The 22,872-nt window shown below is 34.8% G+C and overlaps 1 protein-coding gene across 1 annotated transcript in view; it reads right to left on the reverse strand.

Moving 5' to 3' along the window:
• Positions 1-22,872, reverse strand: part of LOC141390149 (uncharacterized) — a 97,495-nt gene that overhangs the window by 72,688 nt on the left and 1,935 nt on the right. Inside the window, exon 2 of the mRNA XM_073962833.1 lies at positions 20,856-21,123. The gene's annotated coding sequence lies outside the window, so the exon portion shown is untranslated. The remainder of the gene's footprint in view (positions 1-20,855; positions 21,124-22,872) is intronic.

Below are 22,872 nucleotides of genomic sequence, written 5' to 3' on the forward strand. Positions count from 1 at the left end.
TATGACTAAATGAATTAATATTAAACATATTTGTCTTTCGACCATAATCTAACACTAAAATAAAAAAGCACGAAAATTACAATGTAATGCCATAATTATCCAACCGCCAAAGAGGAAACCATAACAGACAGAAAGTTGAGCCTGATTATTTGTAACGAGAACATAATACTAGAATTAAATTATTTTCTTAGCAATTCCCTTTAGTATATTCTCTTCCACTGCAGTGTGGCAATAGGGAGGTGAAGGTAGATTTCAAATGAAAGCAGCAATTGCACGTTAAAAACTACCGCCAGTAGGAAAAATGCAAACGCTAAGCAGAAAAAAACTAAAAGATGAAAGCAAGCAAAAGCTTAAATTACACCCTTGATGCCATCAAACGTTGTTGTAATTGTCGTTCTTTTTGCGTCTTTATACATTTTTAGCGGCTGTTGTTATTGCAATTCTGGTTGGTAGTGCATGGCAAAAACTTGTTGTTGGCCATTTGGTGCCATTATTACTACATCCGTGCGATAGTTAAGAGGAGCAAAGACGGCTATTTTAAGAAATCTGAAGGAACATGCTTTATGCATGCAAGTAGCAAAAATTGTGGAACGTTTTTTTAATTTTTGCTGCAAAGAGATAGCCCCCATGCAATTCGTCAGATGGCTTCTTCGACCCTCACAGAGAGATGATGATGATGAATTTTTGTTACAGCATTTTGGGTTTTGGGTATTGAAAATGCTATTTAATTTATTAGTTTTTCTTCGGCATTAATGTGCGTAGTCTTCTTGCAAGTACCCCGTCTGTTTAAGTTTCACAAATATTGTTCTCCTTCTTATCCTCACTTATCTATCACTCTGTATTTTTCGGTTAATTTTGTAGAAAATGTCAAGCCCTCTTGTCATATTGGTAATGAGACTGAATCCCTTATTGAATTCAGAGCAATTTCTCAGCAGTGTTTTTTTTCATACCATAATTGAGCATACCTATCGCAAGTATTTATCTTAAGCTTTGAAGTCATCCACTATTCAAAAAAGCTATGTTCATGGCACATTTTACATTGAATGGGGTTCTTTACAGCCAATAAAATACAAGTTTGTTGTTGTCGTCTTTATTCGCACAGGAGTCTATATTTGGTCCTTGTACATGTAGCATGGATCAATGACGTGACAACAATAGATATTGTTGAAGAAGAAAAAACAGCAACAACAACTCAGCCATATCATCATGCACCATCTTTGCGTAAACATCATAATTTTTACTAATGATCAAAGAAAACTATACACCAACGTCAACAAAAACATTGGCAATGTCATAATAAAGCAAAGAATATATAATTTCAAAGACAATATTTTATTGGGATGAAGATGCGAAATAATAAGTTTTTTTATTCGAGTTTATTTTTGTACGTAAAAGAGACAGATGTAAAAACTTTTGCTTCTATATAGCGGGATAAAAGTTTCAAAGCAAGTAGAGTATATTACTTACTTTCCACCGAAAGTAACAAACCAAGTCTGAATGAAGACAACATGCCTATGTACAATGTACATAGATTTCACTTAAATGCGGAAAAAGTCCTGCTTATAACTACAAGAAGTATGTACATACGTATTGCTGATGTGCCAAATACCAAACATCAAATGCAATGTCCACCAAGATACACCAAGTCGTGATGCCAACGATCCAGCCTGGCAGCTTTAGGTGTCACTGTTGCTTAGCAAAATGCTAACAAATGTTTATATTAGCCGCATTGTAATGATTTACACGTTAAGTGACTGCATTAACGTGGTCTACAGTTATCAAGGATTATGCTTCATGTAGATCATGAACTTTTCATTGAGAAAACGACACAACGCAGATGGAGCTGTGAGAAACTAATGATAGGCGGGCTGCCTATCATTGGGCTGTGATTTGGAAGCATAAGAACGTGTTGGTAGTAGAGTATAATCAATGAGTACACTCATATAAACATACACGATAGAGGTACTAGAAGAAAATAAGAGTGGAACGTTTTTCAACAAAAAAATATAGAAAAGATAGAAAGAGTGAAAGAAATATTAAACTCACTTCCTCATATAGTAGCGAACAAGTAATTTTCTATGCGGCAATTTTCAGTATGCCTAGGAGAAAGGATATTGAATTGATATGGGATAGAAAATTCAACAGAAGCAAATGAGGATTTCTAACCATTTTGTCAAATACAAGCTTTGGTTGAGATTTTTATTCCCGTAAGGTTTTCAAGTTTAAATTAACTTATAATTGTCTATGTCTTAACTTATGCAATGCTCCTGTCATGCTTTCAAACTCGGAGCATGACAATGGTCTTGAAGGTAACCAGGAGAAGACGGAGTTCGGACTATGCTACAGAAAACGCAAACCTCCAGATTTCCACGGACAGAGTCGCGTTAGAACTTTCTTCGGTAGCTAATTACTTTAGTACAATCATGGACCATCGCTTGACATGGAAATGGAATATCGAGGAGCGGGCGAAGAAAGCTCTTATTGTGCTATACTCCTGCAAGAACTCCATTGGGAAAAGTTATACACCGGCTGTATGTAACCGTGGTTGTGCCTATGTTGCACTTGAGAATAAGGCACTACTGTCCAAACTATCGAGTGTGCAAAGGGCTGCCACAATTCTAATGACCCTGCTTTGAACATGATTCTAGATTTCCAACCTCTGGATATCCTCGTCTGGTTTAAGGCTGTGACTCCTGACGGTCTCGTAAATACATATATAAATTCTATTTGACCACTATTTTCTTTGGGTGTACTCTTTGCCCTCTACTTTTGATTTGTTTTACAAATACAATGGAAACAGAGAACCATAGGCAGAAATTAAACAAAATATTGTTTTGGTTTCAATGAAATCATAGATTTTTCTGTTTATTTTAAGACTTCGGAAGGTAAGTTTTATACCCTCAGCATTTATGCTAACGAATGTACATACATTTTCATATGGGCAAAATGTGCCTCATCGAAATAATGGTTGATTGTACGTTTGAACGAAATGTGTTTCAGACAGTTTGGAGTCGATTTAGCCATGTCCGTCTGTCTGTCTGGCTGGCTGGCTTGGTGCGAACGATAACTCTCGAACGAAGCAACCAATCGGGCCCAAAATTTGGCATTCGTAATATTGTGTCCAAACTTAGTTTAAGTTCGAAGATGGGTCATGGGTGGGTACTCCTTCGGGTACCTCTCCCACAAAAGTTAACAATTTATCGCTACAATTGGGCTCACGATAACTCTCGAAGGGAGTAACCGAATTGGTCATAACTTTGGACATCGTAATATTTCTACGAGACATAGATCAAGTTCGAGACTATATTGGTCCACTTCTTCGGGTACGTCTCACACAAAATTTCGGAAAAGTACCGTTTAAGGCCTCCTCTAGGATCGTTTTGATTTCTCTTGCAACAGGTTGTACTCAAGGCCCCTCTTACGACGGTACAAGTTTTTTCAGCGGCAAGTCCATACTTCTTGAGAAAATGACCCGAAAACGGTAAAAACATCATGTATTGTGGATGGAGCGCGCGGTAAATCTCGAGCGCATAAACCAATTCGATTCAAGATTTGTCTATAATAATATTTTGCCCAAAGTTAAATAAAGTTCTAAGATGGGCCTTATCGGACAACTCATATCGGTACCCCCCCTCAATAGTTGAAAACTTTTCGCTAAAATGGTGCGCACGATAACTCTAGAAGGTAGTAACCTATTTAGTCCATACTTTGGACATTGTAATATTTCTACGATACATAGATAAGTTTAGAATATGAACTAATATGCCAACTGCTTCGGATACCTCCCACACCAAATTTCGAAAAAGTGCAGGTTATGATCACCTCTCGGATCATTTCTTGCAACATGTTGCACTCAATGCCCCTATCACGACGGTACAAGTTTTTCAGTGACAAGTCCATGCTTCTTGAGAAAATGACCCAAAAATTGTAAAATACCCCTAAGGCTGCTACGCACGACAACTCCCGAACCGAATGCTGCATTGGTCCACACTTTGCATGTCGTATTATTTCTAATGCACAGAGGTGCATTAGTATGCACACTCTCCTTGCAGGCTGAAGGTCGTGGAAGTCTCCCTTGTCCCGTATGGGATGTTTGTGGAACAATTATATTATATTTCTTAGAATATTAGAAGAAATTCGAAGATGGTGCTTATAGGTCCACTCCTGCCAGTACCTCCCTCACAAATGTTCGAAAATATTCGCTAAAATGTAAAGCGTAATATCTCATAAACAGAGTAACCGATTTGGTCTAAAATAAAATAAAATTCGAAGATGGTTCTTATAGGTCCACTTCTTCCGGTACCTCCCCCACAAAAGTTCAAAAATATTTGCTAAAATGGTTTTGGACAAAACTTTGGATCTCGAAATATTTGGTTTAGTTTATCTTCAAAAGTGGACCATATCGGTCTATTGCTTAGGGTACCTACCACCCACACTAATTATAAACATTTGTGTTTAAGTGCGGTTAAGGGTCTGTGCGAGAATCCAATAGTAGCCCTGCTTACAGCGATATGATGTTTTTCGTGGACAAGTCCATGTTTCCTGATATAATGGTCCTATCGAGAGGAATGACTCCCAAAATAAGACACACTTCCAAAATGGAATATGCAGATGGCTTATGGCACCAGGATGCAGGGCATTTAAGGCATTCTGCGCCTGCGAACTCTCAACGTAGAACGTTTTCTTTTCTCGTACAGGGTTGAGAATCACTGTATGACATATTACAGGTCACTATAGGATTAGATCTCTAACGTCAAGATCTGATGACAATGGCGTCGACTACTGTAGATCAGTATCGGGCACCACTGGAAGTAGAGAGTTAAAATTGTGCTTATATTGTGTTAAACAAATGCCTCACCATGAAAAACGATGTTGCCTATAGGGCACGTGTGCTTAGGAAATATTGTGCGAATGTGTGGCTATGTTCATGCTGCTGTAGATTATGTGAAGATTTAGAAGAGTTAGAGAATGCCGAGCATCTACTTTGCGGGAGTCCCATGTTGCACACAAGAAAACACAGAATACTATACAAATACGAGATGGATACTCTCTCATTATGTTGGCAAGGTACAAAAGCAGCATCTTCTTGTTTTGCACCTGAACATATGTTTTATTTATGGTGCTGCCAAATAAACCCGTAGTTGATGGGAGCTTACTGGACGTATTGAGGGTTGTCACAGTTGAGAGACATGGGCATTATATATGGTAACATATGGCGCCTTCGCCACTGGGGCGGCTCCGCCAGCGCCGATTTTCTCGCAAAATATAAGTGCTAGAAAAAATCCTTTAAGGCAAAATTGTGAGTTTAATAAAGATCTATCATCTCCCAAAAGATGACACTTGTGTCATCGGTATTATAGCGGACGCGCGCGGTTTTGTGTTTTTGGGGTATTGGGAAAAATAATTATCGTAGGTATTTTTTGTGATATCTTCTTTACCGTTAGAAGACAACTACTGGAGAATATAAATCCCAATAATTCGCATGAAAAAAGCAAATACAACTGTCAATATATTAATATTATGATAGGGGTGTTGTGGGTTAATGTTAGAAATGTGTCATGTTTAAGGTAAATTCTTTATTGCATAGATATACCACACTATAATGTGAAGTTAAAATAAAATATTATCCTAAACGTATCTTGTTTTAGTTATATTATGATTATTGTACCTAAATTCAAGGTACCTACTTCAATTAACCACTAGAATCCGTTACTTTTTGTGAATTTTAAAATCATTTCATTTCAATAGAAAACATGTTTCTTTTTTGCATAATGTTTATATTTAAGGAAGAAGTATTGTAAATTACAGTTTTAGAGTCCGTTGGAGAATGTTCAATATCGATGGCGAAGCTGCCCCGTGGGTGGGGAGGCTTCGCCACTTTTTAGATATTTTGTAAATTCTCAAAAATAATAATTTAAAAACAAAATTATAACAATGTATTTATCAAAACTTATAGTCAATATATGCTAATATTTGTACCAAAAATAATAATTGAAAAAACTTTAACGGTGTTGGTATGAGAACATTTTGAACAAAAACGTGGCGAAGGCGCCCATGTTTCCATATATATTATTACGTGCCTGTATATACTATCTCATGTCGGACATCCAAGGCTATAAGCTAAGTAAACAATCAGTGCCTTAATTGGCACTATCGATGGCGGAGAAAAACCGTGTTTTATACTTGAGAGAGTGGTATAGTATTATTGTATTGAGCTTCTCCGGCAGTGTTTCTTTCAAGCATTATATCATATATGGAATATAAAAAACTCCGAATTTGTTAAAGTTTCCTTATTAACGTAACTTCATATATGTATATATTGCCAGGTTGCCTTGACTGGCTTAGTTAATTTTTGTTTATTATCTAAATTAAACTGGGACCACTAATTTATTTGCTTGAAATCTTTGAGCTACAATAACTTTGGTATAAGGAAACAGAGATAAATACAAAATATAGTCTATTACACAAACTTTGTCTTAAATTTTCCTCTATCAACATTGGAATAATGGTTACATACATACATATGTCTGTAATATAAAAACTTTGTCCTCATAGCTCAGGCGTAAGAAATGACAAAATGTTTTATGTGTCAAGACAATTAAATGCTCATTCCAACGTGGAAGAATCTTTAAACACGACCCTGATTAAAAGGAGATTCGTTAACACGACAACCATAATTCCACAACCAAATTCACACAAACACACACTCCGATACGCCCAAGATAAACACCTACGCAGTAGCAGCAGCATTGATCAGTAGTTTATGTTATATGTTCAAGTGCCGACAACGGAAATTCATTTCCCTCTGTCCTCTGCTATAAGCCAACATTGGAACAGAACAGGAAAAAGCTTTACAAATAGCAAACACGTTCTGGCTGCAGGATATTTCATAAATAAACACATTTAGAAAAGTTAAGGGTTTCCGGATTTTGTACCTATATTAAATCAACAATCTGTGTTGTTGTGTTTGTGTAAATTTCTCATATTTAATGTATGCAATAATGAAGATGACAATAATAACTGGTACATTTAGCCTAAAGATATTTATGATATTTGTTTTAGTAAATCCTGTATTATTGTAAGGACTATGTCGTGTTGTGACTTATCCCAAAAGTGTAAACGGAATTTCTCTATGTTAATTTAGCCATCAAAACAAAGATTTGATTTGCAGTTAAGTGGCGACTCATAAACCATCATCAACATTGGGCAGATGACTGGAGTATCAATCAAAAACAAATTAAATTCTATTACGAAGACTTATCAAATACTTCATGTCATCATCACCGCTAAGAAGTCAGTGAAGAAGACAAGAAACGTTTACACTATGCAACATAAGTTGGCAGTATTTTCAATTCGCCAATAATTCGCCATGCGCTCAGACTGTCGTAACATTTCCGTCCGTCCGTCCGTTCGCAACGTACAGGCCGCGTTTATTATTCGATTTGGCTGAAAGTTTGGGAAGATAATTTTTTATCGGTTCAGATTTGGATATAGCTCCCATATATATTTTCGGCCAATTTGAGGTATTTGATGCCCCAAACACGCTGTATCTGTCCAATTTTGATGAAAATTGGAATGTGTGATGGAATTAGGTCTATAAATAAATGTACCAAATTTTATCAAAATCGGTTCAGATTTGGATACAGCTCCCATATAATTTTTCGGCCGATTTTTGGTATTTGGTGCACGAAGGAGTTATATATGTCCGATCTTAATGAAATTTGGAATGCGTGACGGAATTTGGTCTAGAAATAAATATGTGCCAAATTTTATCGAAATCGGTTCGGATTTGGATACAGCTCCCATATATATTTTCGCCCAATTTAAGCTATTTGATGCAAGACGCCATGTATGTCTAATGTTGATGAAATTTGGAATGTGTGGTCTAGAAATATATGTGCCAAATTATATCGGTTCGGATTTGGATATAGCTCCCATATATATTTTGGCCCAATTTAAGCTATTTGATGCATCAAAGACGCCATGTATGTCTAATGTTGATGAAATTTGGAATGTGTGGTCTAGAAATATATGTGCCAAATTATATCGTAATCTGTTCACTTTTGGATTTAGCTCCCTTATATATTTTACCTATTCGCAGTGTTGTAGTGTATCATATAGTCGGTCCCACCCGACTTTGATCCTTTTCTTACTGTTTTTTTTTTTTTGCAACTGTAACATTGTTTTGATATCAAAATAAATAATGACGTTAAACTAATAATATTATTGAGTCCTCTTTTCTCAGATAAAGAAGGACCCAATTTGAAATTAAAAAGTGTTTGCCAGTCGTCGTAAATACAAATCAAATCAAATCAAATGGAAACTATTACTCATCTTAAGAATAACAAAAAATGTAGGGAATATTTATGAATAGATAAAAATTGCAATCCAAATAAACAAATAATCTGAATAATTTAAGTGAAAACAATAATTAATGCAAAGAAATAAAATTCATGGAATAAACCATTGTTTTAGTTTTTGAGATTATGGAATTTTATCAGATATTTGTTTGTAGTGGGTGCCACCGTGGTGCAATGGTATGCACGCCCGCCTTGCACGCAGAAGGTCGGTGGTTCGATTCCCCGGCCAGGCAACATCAAACATTTTTCAACGGTGGCAAAATACCCCTCAGTAATGTTGGCGACATTTCCTGAGTATTTCAGCCTTGTAAAACTTCTCTACAAGTGGTGTCTTTAGACACGCCGTTCGGACTCGGCGATAAACAGTAGGTCCCATATCATTGAGCTAATATGAATCGGGGTGCACTCATTGATATGAGAGAAGTCTCCCTTGTCCCGTATGGGATGTTGTGGAACAATGTTTTTTTTTTTTTTTTTTTTTTATTTGTTTGTAGTAAAATTGAAATATGGAAATATATTCATTATTGTTGATGATCTATAAACATTGGCGGAGGGAAATACACACAAAAAATAGTGGAGAAAACACACACACAACTAAATGAGTTTTTCACTACTGTGACAGGTAAATGGGTCAAGTAGTTTCAATGAATTATTCATGTGATTCCTGCAGAAGGTCAGCTTAGTGACTGGATGCTTTTAGTTTTGGTAAAAATGCGTCATAATACAATACGAAATTAAGTAGCATTTGAGATTTATGCATTTGTTGCAAAATAATTGAATATTTTTTGCTGCAAAGGGTGCACGAACATAATATTATTTGGATATGCTTTTAGTTTTTGGACTACCTGCCACTTAGTTCAAGAAGGCCATTCGAACAGAGGTTTTGTTTGACTGCCGCCTCCATAATATAGCTGATATTAAAATCCGAACTGATTTTCTTTAAAGTTTTTGGACAGTTGTGTCAGGAAACATGGGCTTGCCCATGAAAAACATTATTTAGCTGTAAACATTACTATAACGAGTACCTTCAGTAAAATTCTCAAAACGATCATCGAGCAGCCTTTAGACTGTACTGAAGCGAATTTTGGACAAAGGCTTTTCCATAACGACTTCATCGGAAGTTAATGTACTTTTAGACGTTAGTCCAAAACGAATACCCTATTCGTAAGTAATCGTCCTCATCAATGATTTTAATTGGTACCGCTAGGATTTTTAGGGCTTCTGGATTATTTTCTCAGGAAGTACATCATCGCGCTGGATTTAAGTTTGGACAATATATTGAGAGATATCGTATGGTCCTGCCATCCAGACAGCCAAACATTGTTAAATCGACTTCAAATTGTCTGAAACAGATTTTGTTCAAACATACACACATATGTAGCGTTTAAATCCATTATTTCAGTGAATCACATTTGTAACGTATATATATAAGATATAAGAGAATGGGTGCCCGAAAATTTGTTGTTGCTGTTATCTGGTCTTCGAATAGAACTCGTGCATTCAGCATGCAAGGGAGGCGTGCTTGCAATTACACCACTGCACAGTGGATGCGCCCAACGACAAAAATCAAAAAATTCATGTCGTCATTTTAAAAATTTAAAGATGCAAATCGCTTTAAAACATTCCAAATTTTTCAAAACTCAACATTTTTCGCGGTTCTTAAGGAGAAAAAGCCGCACAAGCATGACTAATTTTGAAGAAAAAATTGTATTTAAAAATGAGAAAAAATGGTTATGTTTTAAGCGAATTTATGAAACAAAGGTCTATTTTTAATGCCATAACTTAAGTTGTTTCATTTAGCAAATTGCCTTAGCTTCATTTTTCTAGTTGTGAAAATTCCTCTAAATTGCAAGGGTTGCCATATATTTTGGTTATAATATCGGTCAATATGAAAAAATTTAATATAAATGTATGGATTTCCTTAAAGTTTAAGTAACTTTCTACAAATTCGCACAAATGGCCACTAGTACCACAGTGAAGCCTAGCGCCTGTAGATTTTAAAACTGTATAGACTTTTTGCGGAAAATTGCGGTTTTGGCAGTTATGACCAAAAGTTTAACACCATTATTTACTTGCTGAATTTATATATTTTTGAATCTTTTTAAGTAATTTTATCATCCTTTCTTAAATTTGGTTTCAATATAATGTTTTTTCTACTATTAGCGATTTCTATGGTCACGGTAACTTAGAACTGTAATGAAAACTCCCGAAAAAAAGATTTGGTGGTATTCACTTTAACAAATAACTTATTTTATTTTTGGGATACCCTAATGTTGGACCACGCTAAAAAGTGGAGATTTTTCTCCGCATTGAGAACCAAAAATACATTATTACAAGTAATTCTGCAGACAAATGTGGTTAAATCTTATAAAGTACTAAGAAAAGGATGGTAACCCTATATGGAGGCTGTGGTCAAAAGTGGACCGATAAGACATTCCATTATAAGATGGGGGAAATGTTCCATTATAAGATGGGGGAAATGAGCTGGGGGAAATGTTAAGAATAATTTAATTATTTGACGAATTTCAACTTAAAGAATCATTCCTAGAATGTTTATATGTTCTAGAAAGTTGTTTATTGAAATCTTAGGTAGATTTTAGTAGTTGGATGTATACGTAATTTGTGAGCGGTTCGATATCTGTGGACCAAAGTCGGAGAAAAAAGTATAAAAATGTAATATTTTCAAAAGTTTTTTTTGCTATTTTCACCTTTAAGGACCGCTCATAGACAGTTCGTATATTCCAGAAAGTTGTTAACTGATATCTTTGTTACATTATTGTAGTTGATTGTGTTCTTGAATTTTGAACGGTTTGGTAGCTATGAACCGGAATCTGAGAAAAGAGGATAAAAATAGCATTTGTTTTGCTATTTTGGACATTAAGAACCGTTTCTACAGAGTTCACATATTCTAGAAAGTTGTTTATTGATATATAAGGTAAATTTTAGGTAGATCGTTTTTTGCTTCAATTTTGATCGGTTTGATATCTGAAGACCAAAATCCGAGAAAAAATTATGACGGAAACTTGACCTTGACGATTTTGACCTAGAAGATGAGGTTAAATGGATTTGATGTGTTCAAAATTATTATTCTTTAAGACTAGAGCTACAACCTTGCTTCGACGTGTAAACCAAAATTCTTAGCGGTTTAGAAGATATGAGCCTGGTAAAATGAGTCCTTTTGACATCATGGGCTCAGGTTTTTGAGGGCCCATAACAGCGAAACTGTATTCTTAGTCTTTGTCTTCTATCCCTCTGTGGTGTCAGAATATGGTTAATTTTTTTTGTGTCGCACAGTGTTATTAAACTTTTAATTAAAAAATAACATCCATTGGGGTCAAATGTGGACGTAACTCGAGAGAAGTCAAACTTGTAAAACAAGTAAGAACGGCGTTAAGTGCGACCGGGCCGAACTTTTTATACATTTGGAATAATTAATTTCCTTTCGTCTATGAAAGTACTAAGCTCTTCCTATTTTTTCAGGTGTAGTATATCCCAACTGATAATACTTCCTTCAATAGAGCTCATATGGGGAGTAATCGTCGTTCTTACCAAAAAGTGGACCAATATTTACAATTTTTTTTAAATTACAGCAATCTGGGTTCCAAAATTTGACCAAAAACTTCAAAAAACATAAAATTGAACAATACCGGCTAGACTCAATCCTGGATATCCTGGATTTGGATAGCTTTTTGAGAGTAAGTTTTCTATCTTCTCGGAACACAAAAATCCAAGATTCTACAACCAATTCGGTAAAAGAATGTCAAAAAATATTTAAAATGTCTTAATTTATGGCAATACCAAAACGTGGACCTATACTGTCTAATTTCATGCAAGGGATGTTTTGTACCGGGGATGTTTTACCTTTAGCGAAGACCAAATACTAAATATCAGTTATTCCGGTTGAATATTGTGGATTAAACGTTCAAAATACCGACAATCTGGGGTACCATTCTATGGGGGGCAATATAAATAAATACTAAATGTCAGTTGTTTCGATGGAATATTGAAGGCACAACCTTCAAAATATCGCAAATTGGGAGGTACATTTCCTGGGGGGGGGGGGGCTATATGAAGACGTGAACCTATACTGATAATCATCTTCTGTAATATTTTATACCCCGTGGAATGTTAAAATCCAAATTTCAGCCACTTCGGTGGTATATGGGGGCCACAACTTTCAAAATATCGAAAATCGGGAGGTACCGTTCTATAGGGGGTAATGTGAAGGCGTGGACCTATACCAACAAATTTCAGGTGAAAGTTGTGTAGCCTTGCGAAAAACATATACTAAATTTCTGCCATTTAAGAGCTATGTTGAGGCCACAACCCTCAAAATACCGAAAATCGGGAGGTATTGTTCTAAGGGAGCTATATAAAGGCGTGTACCTATACCGACAGATTTCAGGTGGAAAGTTTTATAGCCTCACCGAAGACTAAATGCCTACTTTCAGCCATTTCGGTGGGGTATTGGGGCCACAACCTTCGAAATACCGAAAATCGGGAGGTACCGTTCTATGTGGACAATATGAAGGCGTGGACCTATAGCGACAAGTGGAAAGCTTTGTAACCCCAACGAAGACTGAATACCAAAGTTCAGCAATTTCGTTGTACTAATGAGACTAAAACCTTCAAAATACCGAAAATGGTAAAGTATGTTCTAAGGGGGCTATATCAAAACGTAGACCGATATAACCCATTTTCAATACCAAACATTCTAGGAGTAATAACAACTTCTATACCAAATTATAAAGCTTTATTTTCGAAATTGCGAACTGTTTCTTGATTTCAAGAGACGGACATGGTTATATGGATTTAGAATTTATTTGTGATCAAGAATATATATACTTTATAGGGTCTCCGGCGAATATTTTAGAGTTGGGTAATCTAGTTCCTAGTTCCTTGTACTAGTTCCAAAACGTATGAGTAACATCATGAAATATAACGTGTGCTGTTAAGTGTACGCAGTTTGTTCAAAGAAAAAATGTGGGCCGTTGGAACTGCGAAGTGAACTATATAGTTCCATATAGTTTCTTTGGCACAACTCTAGAATATTTCGATGTGTTACAAACGAAATGTCAAATTTAATTAAAAAATATTGAAAAAAAGGCCAGTGGGTTGTATACATGCTAATAACGTACATACATATAGCGGTATTATAAATGAAATATGAAAGACTTATTTCTGACAGAAACGTTTGAAAAACTATGTGAAAAGTGTTGTCGATTTACTGAAAATCATATAGTCATTGTGTTTATTTAAAGTGGTAAGATGAGGTATATTGATATAATAGTCTGGACTAAATATTTTCAATATGAGAAAAATTTTATTGAAATAAAATAATAAATACATGACAACATTTAAATGAGACTGAAAAAACTCATGGGAATCCTTTAAAAGTGCTATTAATTTCTTTATATTTATTAAACTTTTTCTGTTTTTATTTTTGGTTAAGTGCATTGATATCATTCAGGTCTGACGATGTATTTGCAAAAATACGACCAAAATGACAAATAGTTTATGACTATTTTAAACTTGGCAAGCACGCATACAGATGTTTTCATTTATTTGTGCTGACGAGTGAAGTTTAGAGACCACCTATTACGAGAATAAGACACCATGCGTTGGATTTGTGTGATAAAATATTTCATTAGGGTGGTGCATGTTGACGTTTAGTCGGGTGTCAATGATTATGCAAATTTCAAATTAATTAACCGTTTTCTGGTACCAATTAATTATCGGATTCAGTTGTTATGGTTCTTGCAGTCTGCAATATATAGTTTGTGGTGACAATAATGTTTGATTATGATCATAAGCAATTTAAGATTGGATTATTTCTTATATGATTAACTAAATTTATTAATAATCGCAATAGTCGTTTTCTAAGCATTTTGAACAAAATATTGAGTGTGGGAAGCGACTTAATGCAAGATTTATGTTTACTTATGGACATACAATGTAAATATTTTTCTGCACTTTTTTTTAAAATAGAAAACATTTCGTTTTCATTTTAAAAATACACAAAAAAAAAAAAATTGGCATGACAAATAACAATTTTAGCTACGATGTCGTTGTTGTTGCAATATTTACGAAGAATTGTTTATGCTGACAATGTGCGTGTGAGTAAATCTTAAAATATTCACACTTGTATTCTTGTCAAATATACTAAACAAGATTTTTAACATTCTGCTATGCTTGGGTGGACAATTTCACAGCAAATATACTTTCTCAAGCTATTTGGTGATTTATAAGATATTTACACACACACAGTAGAATGTTTCAAATTCATATGTAAAATAATGTAATATGGCATATTCAAAATTAGCGACAATGTTTGGTAAAGTAAATTTTTTTCACCGAATATTTCGGGAACCTAGCGACCTAAACAATGCTGTAGCTAAGACTAACCGATAGATCAGTTCTCTTTAAATTCTCAACAGAAAAATATTGAAAATAATTAGTCTCGTGAAGAGCTGACAGTCGAAGTGTAGCCAAAGAAACCTAAAGAACAACTCAACTATTAAGGAGGCGACTGAAATGGACTGCAAATGTTGCAACACTGACAGGGAAAGTGGCTTTTAAAGAGGACTACTCAAATGTATTTACAATTCTAACCTTAGATTCTATTGGACAAATGAGGATATTCCTTATCTGTTGGAGAAGACATGTGCAGTAATTGGTCTGAGCCGGGAAAACTCCACTCCAGTGGAAATGCAGACAACGTTGCCTCCACTCAGCACCTGGTTAGAGTTACGAAAATACTAGGAATAAAAAAATATTTTTACTGTCTCGAATATCGGTAAACCAAATTCAGTGCTATCAAAAAGGCTAGCATTTTTTCCTTATTTATTTCCTTTAAAGTAAAAAATTAAGGTGATGATAAATTTAATAAGTTAATTTCAATGCATTTTTTCAATATTCTCCAAAATCATTAAAATTGAGATTTTCCCAATGGCAGGATTTAATCAATAAGCTAAACAATGAAATTTGGATGGTAATGACTGACTGATCTGTATAGATTTTGTAAAAAAGAGAAGAAAAAAATAATCAATTGTAAAATTTCCCGTAATGGCGGGCACAAGGTAGAGAAGAGGAAGAAACTGTTGTATTTCTTTTAGCGAATGGGGTTTACTCAGTGAGCAAACACTTGAGTTAACATTTATTTTAGTTTTTCATTTTAATGCTTCTTCTTTTTCTTGTGTATTGTTATCGTTGGTGTTAGTTACGTTATTCCCTGCCACTGGTGGAATGTGATTGTTTCTGTGATTGTTTGAAATACGCTTAGATAACCGCATATCCGCAAAAAACGGGTGTGGGAATAGTCGATGAGCTCTGCAACGATATCGATTAGTTTCAGATTAAAGTAAGGGAGGGCGATTATGCAGTTACAGATAGAGAATGATACATTTTAGTTGCTATTTCTTAAGAACAGTACATTTTTATTCGAAAATAGTGATAAATGAGTTATAAAATCAGATCCTTGATGTATGGTATACACTTCAGAAATACTCCGAACATACTGGGTACATATTGGATACATGCTCGTAATTCGAGAAATTAATAATTTTCTTTTCATGCTTTGTCAGTAGTCTTTTACCTTTTTTCCAAAGCTATTTCCTAAATCCTCCACATATCTTCAGAAACTAACATACATATAAACTGACTGAACGATATCCTCCACATTACACGACAGCTGAGAGTATAAACAAGAAAATACCTGACAGCATTATTTACACCAATTTTTTCTACACATTAGACTCTTCCTATTTTATCACATTTGCACACAGTTTTCCTTTTCGTTCTAGCCTTTGTCATGGCGGCTGTAACTTGACGTTGTTAGAGCAAACGCGGTTTGTCATCGTTAGTGTGGTTGTAAGCTCTGGCCCTTAACGAAAAGTTGTGGTTTTGTGGACACATACATACATTCATATACATATGCAATTATATAAAAGTAAGCAATAAAGTAAATATATATTCTTTCCCACCTTAGAAAAAAGGTAATTATGCGTCAAGAGGGAGAAAAAAGCTCATTGTAGTGGGGGTATATAAATTTTCTATTCAAATGTGTAATTACAATGCGACGACGTATACATATGTGCATTGCAAAACCATACACATGGCTCAGTTTTTTTTGTTTGAATGACGAATGCATTGCAGTTGGATATGCTCACAGATGTAAGAATGTTGCTATTCATCTGTTTTACTTGTCGTTAAGAAACGTTTATCTAAAAGGAATTTTAATACTTTTTGCGAACCGCAAAGCTGAAAAAATACAACTAAATCATTCAAGTTGAGGTACTAAATTTCGTAGATGTATTCCCTTTCATGTTAACTGTGGCAACAATGAATAAAACAATGAGGGAAGTTGAAAATTAGTCCTCTTATTTTTATACCCTACACCACTATGTGGGTAGGGTATTATAAGTTTGTTTTGGCCAAAAAGTTTGTAACGCACCGAGATAATGGTCGTAGACCCATACTTATATATACAAACTTAATGTCTCGACGAGCTGAGTCGATCTGGCTATGTGTGTCCGTCCGTCAGTCCATCCGTCTGTCCATCTAAACCTTTTAATCACACTACAGGTCGCAATTTTGATCGAATCGTCACAAAATTTTGTGTGTTGATGAGGGTCCTGGAGGGGAAGAAGCCTATTGATTTTGGTGATGGTCGGATAATATTCAGGGGTCGGAATGGAACTTATTTGGGAAAAAGTCAACGTTATATTTCAAAGCGAATATCTCCCCCTCTATAAGGGGTATATAAAAAGCAAAACCTGCTAATGAAAGTAGAAAATATCACCTTTACAACGATGTATAAAGAAGAATTCGCAATAGTTGCTAATACAAGCCATCTTTTTATTTTTGCGATTTGAATATCACAAAATTTAATACCACAGCTTTGTTTGGGGCTCTTCCAAAAGCAAAGCCTGACTATGAAAGAAGAATATCCCACCTTTACAATGATTCAAAGCGGATTGGCGTAGGTGGCCAAATAACGGAGATATAGCAATAGTCGGAAATACATCCCATTTTTAAATTTTTTTCAAAATCGCGCTACTGGTCGCAATTTCGATCGGATCGTCACGAAATTTTGGGAGTTAATGTGGTCCCACAGAGGCAGAAGCGTATTGATTTTGATGATGGTCCGATAATATGCAGGGGTCGAAATGGGCAAAAACTTATTTGGAGAAAAGGTCAACGTTTTATTTCAAAGCAGCTCTGTTCCTTTAAGAGGTATATCAAAAGCAAAACCTGGCAAGGAAAGTAGAAAATATCACTTCTACAACGATGTACAGTAGGTCAAACAACAGAGATATCGCAATGCATCTCATTTTTCGATTTTTTGTAATCACGCTACAGGTCGCAATTTTGATCGGATGGTCACGCATTTTTTGGGAGTTGATGCGAGTCCCACAGAGGAAGAAGCCTATTAAGTTTGGTGCTGGTCTGATAATATTCAGGAGTCGGAATAAGCAAAAAGCTTATGTGGAGAAAAGTCAATGTGTTTTTCTTATGCGAATATCTCTGCTTCTGGTAGGGGTATTCCAAAAAGAAAGCACGCCAATGGTAGAAGAAAAGATGTCCTTTATATTGATGCAAAGTTTGTTGGCGTAAGTGGGCAAACAACCGAGATATCGCAAAAGTCAGTAATATATCAAATTTTCATTTTTGTAATCACGCTACCGGTTGGTATTTTGATCGGATAGTCACGGGGGTAGATGCGGGCCCCACAGAGGAAGAAGCCTATTGATTTTGGTGATAGTCGGATAATATTTAGGGGTCGGAATGGGGAAAAACTCATGTGGAGACAAATTCAAAGTTTTATTCTTTGAGAATATATCGGCTTCTAGTAGGGGTATTCCTACGGCAAAGCCTGTCAATAGAAGAAGAAATTATTATCTTTAAATTGGTGTAAAGTAGAAGGTGGCCAAACAAGAGAGAGATGCCACAATGCATGCAATTCTTCCATTTTTTGCAATCACGCTACAGGCCGCAATTTTGATTACGTATTTTGATCGGATAGTCTCGAGATTTTGGGGGTAGATGCAGGCTCCACAGAGGAAGAAGCCTATTGATTGTGGTGATAGTCGCATAATATTTAGGGGTCGGAATGGGGAAAAACTCATGTGGAGACAAATTCAAAGTTTTATTCTTTGAGAATATATCGGCTTCTAGTAGGGGTATTCCTACGGCAAAGCCTGTCAATAGAAGAAGAAATTATTATCTTTAAATTGGTGTAAAGTAGGTTGGCGAAGGTGGCCAAACAAGAGAGAGATGCCACAATGCACGCAATTCTTCCATTTTTTGCAATCACGCTACAGGCCGCAATTTTGATCGGATGGTCACGATATTTTGGTTGCTAAAAGGGGTCCCGCGAGAAAGAGGCATATTATGTTTGATGGTATTCGGATTATATTCCCTAAAAGAAATGTTTACCAGTGAAAAGCTTATGCACAGGGGTAGTGGTGTAGGGTAACACATGGTCGGCCCCGTCCCGACTATAGCCTTTGCTCACTTTGGTTGAAATTCTGAAATATTTTACAATATGATCAGTAGTACGATAAGTAGAAATCATTACTATGTAATTATTTCCAACGACTATTGTCGATATTATGAGGCCAGAATATTTTTTAAAACGTTCTATGAATGGTAATCAAACTGAAGACCTCTAAGGTGAGACTATTTTGGATCTTTTGTACATATGGGCAATTACGTGGGAATTTAACATATGTTGAAGCGCATGTTTGGGGTATTATAATGCGAGAACTGTTGTTCAACTTTAAGCGAATTTCGATAAAATTGACTCTTTTAGCACGACTCACAAAGAGATTTTTTAAAATAATTATTTGCGCAAAAACTGTGGACACTGTGCCGTGGAAACCCGCGTACATTACAACATTACTGAGGGGTATTTTCCCACCGTTGAAAATTTTTTGATGTTGCCTGACCGGTGAATCGAACCCACGACCTTCTGCGTGCATACCATTGCACAACAGTGGCAATGTTGCAGTCAGATGCGATTTCATATGAGAAAGCCATGATATCAATATATTATTTGTTATTGTGTTTCGCCATTATAGGTTGCTTTACTACCCAGCAAAATTCCCTATATACAATAATGTCACCTGAATATATCGACGCCTCCAAACAATAGTATGCTAAGTCGACTTAGCATGTTTTCAAGTTCTTTACATTTTTATATTTAACGTCCGTTAACTTAAATTCTGTCAAATATTGGTAATAACAAGACAATCCGAACAGAAGTTATAAACAAATATTGGCTTAGCATAGTACTGAAGGTCAAAGAAATTTCCAAACTTTTAGAGCTTGTCCTGCAAAACTCACTGTTCAGAATTAGCAAACTATTATTTGGAGGTGTCGAACGACCTTTAACTTAAATTCTGTCAAATTTTGGTAATGATCGGTCAATCCGAACAGAAGTTATAAACAAATATAGCATAGTACTGAAGTTCAGAAAAATTTCCACACTTTGAGAGCTTCTCCTGCAAAACTCACTTTTTAGACTTAGCATACTATTATTTGGAGGTGTCGATATAGTATCGTAATTCTATGGCCACTAAAAGTCGATAAATAAGCAGTTGAATTTGTGTTCAATTTCACCACAATCCAAATACTTTATTTTGCCTTCTGTCGGAATTGAACAAGCGAACTTCTGATTTCCACTTAGTAGTGGTTTAATCGGCTCCTGTTGCTCCCAAATGGCCTTCCGTATCATGCATATTCTCTTTTAGTCTTATATACGTAGAATATATTTTATATATGCATTTTCTTTAAGAGATTTATATTTTTATTTTTTAATTTTGACGACATCATATAAAATTTTTGTCTCGCATTTTCCTTGGAATAGCATATATACTGAATCTTTTAATGAAGATGGTTGCATTCTTAGAATTTTTTGGGTGGCATTTGAGGTTTTGGTGCTAGAAGATTTGGTTTTGGTAACTAGAAGAGAAAAAGTCTCCATGCATTCTTTGGGACGTGACCAAGAATTGTGCTTTAAAATAATAATAGTGAAAATGAACTCTAGAGAAACGATAAAAAAATTAAACATACGCTCTATTAAAATGCTTTAAATTATTTTATCCTACAGTTGGGATGTTGGGTGCCAGCGTGGTACAAGGGTATGCAAACCCGCCTTACACGCTGAAGTCCGTGGCAAAATACCCCTCAGTAATGTTGGCGATATCTCATGAGTATTTAATCTATGTAAAACTTCTCTACAAGTGGTGTTTTAAGACGCCGTTCGGACTCGGCGATAAACAGTTGGTCCCATATCATTGAGTTAATATAAATCGGGGTGCACTCATTGATATGAGAGAAGTCTCCCTTGTCCCGTATGGGATTTTTGTGGAACTGTTGGGGTGACCTGGTTTCGAACGAAAGGCTTCTTAATTCGTATTTTTTCTTAAAATACAATCATTCAATTGCGTTTAATATGCCAACCGTTTTTTTTTTATTTGCATTTCAACTTACTTTTGTTGATACGGCTTTGCTGATGATGAGTTTGTTTGTTTGTGTGAATATAAAAAACTACAAATAAAATTTCGAATCGATTTCGTTAAATGCAATATTTTGGTTGGTTATTATTTATTTATTTTATTATTATTTGTTTATTTTATTTTATTATATTTATTTTGTGTGGTTTATTTTGCCACTTTTTGTTGCGTTGCGTTCTGTTTACTCAGTTTTATGGCTATAGCCGTGTGGTTTTTGTTGTTGCTGTTGCTGTTGTAATTCCATTCTATCGAATTTATTTATTTAAGGATTTTTTACACTTTCGCTAATGATTTATTATTTTATTAATTTTAGAATTTTTCTTAACATTTTTACGCATGATTGTTGTTTTTATTATTCTTGTATTGGATTTGTTGTCATTGTGTTTCTATTTAATTGATATTTTGATTAGAAGTGAAAATTGATTTTCTTAGAGAATGGAATTTGTTTTTTTTTTTTTGCTTATTTTTATGTGAGCGTAGTCTTTATATTCTATTATTTTGAATTTTTTTTCATGTATTTGATTTTTTCGTTTCCAATTTGATTTTATTAATTTTATAATTAATTATAATTGATTTTAAAATTTCTTTTTTAGACTCTGGATTGTGTTTTATTACACCTTCTTATTTGTGTTTTAATTTTGGGTGTTTTTTGTGTTCTGTTTGTGAGATCATGATTTCTTTAGTTATATTTATGTACAGTAATAATATTATGTTTGACACAGTATTCTGCATGGGACTGTAACAAATTCCAGTTACAACATTTATAGTAGTTTAAAAATTATTAGTTGATAATATAATTCTGTAATAATTGTAATTGGAAAATCATTAGTAAGTGTAACACAATTTATAAAAAAATTGTTTTTTATAATACCCGCTACTTAAATATAAAAACTGTGTTCAAATAAAGCGTAAATGTTGTCATACCGAATTCCTCACATTTTCGCTTTACATTATGTTCATTGATAATAATAAATAATCACTCTTCCGAATTGTGTAGAATTTTACGAGTGGCTTGAACATTTTTTGAAAAAGGAATCTGCTAATGTGTGTGTGACAGACCCTGTTGATGGTGCCAACGCATAAAACGTCCATTGTACTCAGAAAGGCAGCATAAGTTGCAATTGTTTGATGTAGCGACGACTTGATTCAATTTGGAACAGCCACAGAATAAAACAAACAATTTTAGGTTTTGTGTAAAAAGAAAATTATAATTGTGGTCAAGTAGTTCAAAAACAAATCAACCTATTCCTATACCAAAGTCACTCTATACAACACACTGATACTAGAGGCGCCCATTACCAAATAATGGTTTATATCATACTTTTTGGTAGATATAACTACATACAAACCAATATACAAACCCTTTGTTAAAAAATTGCGTGCCAAACGGCCACTATAAGCCGATAAATAATTCTAAAAATATAAACATTCGGCTCATCTTGAAAGAGAACATAAGAGGTAAATTTATTTTCAATTTACCGCACTCCAAAGATTCCATGAACATATATTCGAAAAATCACATATAAAAGATATGAAATTAATTTCTTTATAAAATCTGCAGAATCTAACAAAGTCTAATGAAGTTTGATTTGTAAACATTTCAATTTCAATGGAATTGTACGTATTTAACCGAATTTAACGTCCCAATTGACTTAGAATTCTTCTGGAATTTATAAATTTCGTTTCTGATACCATTACATGAAATTTTCCTCCTTGGCAATATGGGCCTAATGACAGGTTTTTGAGGCAACAAATCACTGGAAGCTGCTGAACTTTTCAAATTTCGTACTGATGTTTATAGTGAGCATAAAAATATATCTGCAAAATTTGGAAGGAATCGGTTCAGATATAGATATAGCTTTCGTATATATGTTTCAACCGACTTTATATTTGAGCAGCACTATGGTCACAATTTGCATCCGATGACTTTAAAATTTTATATGGTACATCCTAATCAATTAAGAATCACGTCCAGAAAATTTGGTTCTGATTGG

Source organism: Musca autumnalis, unplaced genomic scaffold, assembly GCF_047663935.1.
Source record: "Musca autumnalis isolate F117 unplaced genomic scaffold, ASM4766393v1 scaffold_1, whole genome shotgun sequence".
Lineage (NCBI taxonomy): Eukaryota > Metazoa > Arthropoda > Insecta > Diptera > Muscidae > Musca > Musca autumnalis.